Genomic DNA, 4,080 nt, shown 5'->3' on the forward strand with positions numbered 1-4,080 from the left:
TTCGTGAAAGAGAACCTTCCTACTCTGTCGGTGGGACTGTAGTTTGGTGCACCATTATGGAAAACAGTATGGCGATTCCTCAAAAAACTAAACATAGACTTACCCTATGACCCACCAAACCCACTCCTGGGCATGTATCTGGAAGGAACTCTAATTTGAAAAGATACACGCATCCCAGTGTTCACAGCAGCGCTATTTTGAAAAAAACGCAGAAAAAATATTTTCTCTTGTTAGATAAGTATTTATATGTTTCTTGATTTTTCACTTGTCCTATAAAGCCTAAAATATTTACTATCTGAACCTTTACAGAAAAATTTGGTGACTCCTCGTCTAGAGGGTTGCATAGTACTGACTTATCTGAGATAAGTGTAAGAGGAAACCAGTGTCCACCGAGTGAAGGATCATCATACTCAGAATTTTACTAAAGGCATTCCAGAATGCTCTGAAATCCAGGGGAAACAAGGAAATTTGCTTTGCAGCCCAAGTGACAAGAAAGCAGCCATTTTACAAAAGAGGTGGCCAAAGAATGAAAACTACATTAGAAAATGTCACGAGGAACGTGACCACACTTTAAAATACTGAGACACAGTGAGACAGGGTCGGCCAGCGTTCTCCGCAGCCGTCACTAGAGCTTCTGGACACCAAAGTGGAGCCTGGGTCAGAGAGGTCACCCGATGACAGAAGTAAGTAGTGAAGTTGATATTTTAAAGAGTTTGGTATAGAAAATTATAATGGAGATGTGAACATTATTTTATTAGTATTGTAGTAGCAAACTAATAGGAGGGAAACAAAATCTTCAGTGAGCACCTTCTTTGTTTTAGGGAGATAAAGTTGGAAATAGATGTAAAACGTGGGGAGAGAGTGAGAAGTGTGGAGTGAGAGGGAAATTAACTGCAGCAGAGGGAAAGGTCTCCGAGGATGGGGCTCACAGATGTAGTAGAAACTGAACAGGTCAACCAGTCCCTGTGGAGGCAGCATCTGAGAACCTCTGACCCGATCAAGTCAGTAGGTAAGCTCACTTCCTGCTTCTCTACCTACACGGTCACCATGGCCACGCCTCTTCTCACCTCAGCATCCCTGCTGGAAGAGAAGCTGGCACAGGGGGAAGGGACAGACACTTGTGAGGCAGCATTCCAGGTAGACTGCCTGGCCTTCACCGTCACCTGCAGGGTTGGACCTGCCCAGGCAGAGGAGAATAAAAAGTCCGTGATGGGTCTCCAGGTGGTGTCCTCAGGATCAGGGATAGCAAGTCGGGAGTCCTGGCAAGTTGCTCAGAAAGCCTTGTCGGTCCTTTGCATCCAGACTGCAAATCTCTTTCAAGACGAATGTAGGGACAATGCCACCTGGAAGCCCTGGGAACTAGCGAGGAGCTAAAGCAGAACCCTAGATCTTTATGTTTTCCCCCTTTTTTTATGTTTCCTTGTTGCTTCTCCGTTCATTTCCATTTTGTTACCTCTTAGCATCTAGAACATTTTTTAGAAAAAGAATTTAAGCTTGTCTCAGCTGTGCTAAGGAAGAACAAAGGAAAACACTTACAATTTTTATTGTGAAAAATTCTGAACATCTACAAAAGTACAATAATATAATTAACAGCCCCCACCCACAAGCACACACGTCACCTGGCTTCAACAATTATCAACACAAGGCCATTCTTGTTCCGCCTGTATCCAACCCACAACCTGTACCCCACTGGACTAATGTAAAGCAAAAGGAAAGATATTTTGATCCAACTTTAAGAGGAATTTTTAAAGAGGGAAGCATGACACACTGGCAGCAGAATGGTGGTGGCATCTCAAATCCAAGTGATAAGAATTTGGGCTGTGACCACAGTGTGTGCAGAGTAGTCAGAGGGTGCAGTCAGGGTTCATCTGCTTTTATTTTATTTATTTTGAGGGTAATTAGGTTTATTTATTTTAATGAGGTACCGGGGATTGAACCCAGAACCTTGTGCACTCTAAGCACGGCACTCTACCACTGAGCTATATCCTCCCAACCCATCTGCTTTTAGAATATATGTTTCTGATTCATCCATAGAGAGGTGACCCTCAAAGCCTTCATAGAGTTTAGCCTACAAAAGGAGAAGGTGTGGAGAGGCTGTGACTAAGCTTCTACACTTAGAGGCTGGAGACAAAAGTGCTGTAGAACATACCGGGGAAAGTGCATTTGGAGAGATGGACGACATTATGTGAGTGTTTCAGGAGCTCAAAAAAAAAAAAAAAAAAGTCTTTCCAGAAAGAGCATTTCAAACACCTAGAGCCACATAGATCAAGGAACATGATGGGTTCAAGGAAGATAACTGATGATCTCCAAAGGCCAGTTCCAGGCGAGGGAAGGGTAGAACCAAAGAGAAGCAGGCTGTGCAAGGAGTGGGTGATAAGGAAGTAAAGTTTGGCTGTGAAAAGTAGTCAGGGTATAAAATGGAAGATTTTCCTCCCACCCTCACCCACCTACTGAGAGATCTGTATACATTCAGGCTTGGGGAGGTAGAAGCCCAGGGTCAGGCTGAATTATAACAAAAACTTCTCATAAGATGCTTAATATGTACCAGGGACTATTTCAAGCACTTTACCCTTATTAACTCAATTAGTAATATAGAAGGCATGACGGTAAGACTTACCATGGTGAGCATTTTGAAATGCACAGAAGTATCAAACCTCTCTGTTGTGTACCAGGAACTAACATAGTGTTGTAGGTTGATTATACGTCAGAAACAACAAAGTCATAGAAAAAGAGATTAGATTTGTGGTTATTGGGGAGGGCAGTCAGGGAAGGGGAAATTGGATGGTACAAACTTTCAGTTATAAGATAAATAACTATTGGTGATGTAATGTACAACATGATAAATGTAGTGAACACTGCTGTAGGTTCTCTTTGAAAGAGAATAAATCCTAAGGGGCTCTCATCACAAAGGAAAAATAAATTTTTTCTATTTAATTTTGTATCTATGAGATATTCACTAAATATTTTTCCTATTTCTTTAGTTTTGTATCTATGTATATTCACTAAACTTGAGAAAATCATTTCACAATGTAAGTCAAATCATTATCCTGTCCACCTTAAACTTACACAGTACTGTATGTCTATTATATCTCAATAAAACTGGAAGAAAAGTAAATAAAACACATTCGAAAATGAAAAAACACATGGGGTGGGGAGGGTATAGCTCAATAGTAGAGCGTATGCTTAGCATGCACAAGGTCCTGGGGTTCAAGCCCCAGTACCTCCATTAAGAAAAAAAAAAAACTAAATGAAAAAACACATAGGGCATGGAACGATTCAGTCAGCTAGTCATTTGAGCTAGCAATCCTTCAACTTCTGAGCTGCTCGAACACAACATGAAAGTATGAGGGGGAGCTGAAAACCTGCTTATGCTGAGTCACATAAGGCACTAGACCTTGACAGTTCCTCTCGAGTTTGCCCCGAACAGACCTGCCCATCACCCTGCCCTTGCAGGGCAGGTTCACCCTGGAGGAGCGGGTGCAAACAGCCCCAAGGGGACTGTGCCGGCAGAGGGCTCCAGGCATGGGTTCGTGCTGCCGCGTCCCCCTCGTCGGACACGCTTCCCCCGGTCCAGCGCCGGGGCCGGAGGTTTATCTCCGCAGCCGCCATCCGACGGACGCGGAACATCACTCGGGGCGGGACGCGCGCGGGGCCCAGAGGAGAACCGGGCAGAGCCGACCCCGCCCCTGAAGGGGCATTCCGCAGTGCAGGGCGCAAGGGCGCCGTCCACTCGCCGACCACTCTACCCCGGCCGTCCACTCGGGGCCCCGCCGCCCCGCCGCCCCGCCGCCCCGGGCCCGCACGTCCCGCTTTGTTCCCAGGGCGGGTTGTGGAAGGGCCGCTCGCGACCCGCCCTGCCGTTTCCCGGCAGCGCCCCCGGCAGCCCAGGGCACGAGCGCCTGCCCCGCCGCGCCCGGAGCGCGGGGTCGCGCACGATGTGGGGCGCGCACGAGAGGCGCCCGCCCGCGTTCCTGATTGGCCGCGCCGCGTGACGTCACGGGGAGCGCCCCGGCGGCCGCTGGGAGCCGGGGCCCGCGCGTGCGCAGACGCAGAGCGTTGAGCGGAGGGGGAGGTGGCCGG

The sequence above is a fragment of the Camelus bactrianus genome, chromosome 32 (genome assembly GCF_048773025.1).
Source record: "Camelus bactrianus isolate YW-2024 breed Bactrian camel chromosome 32, ASM4877302v1, whole genome shotgun sequence".
Taxonomy (NCBI): Eukaryota; Metazoa; Chordata; class Mammalia; order Artiodactyla; family Camelidae; genus Camelus; species Camelus bactrianus.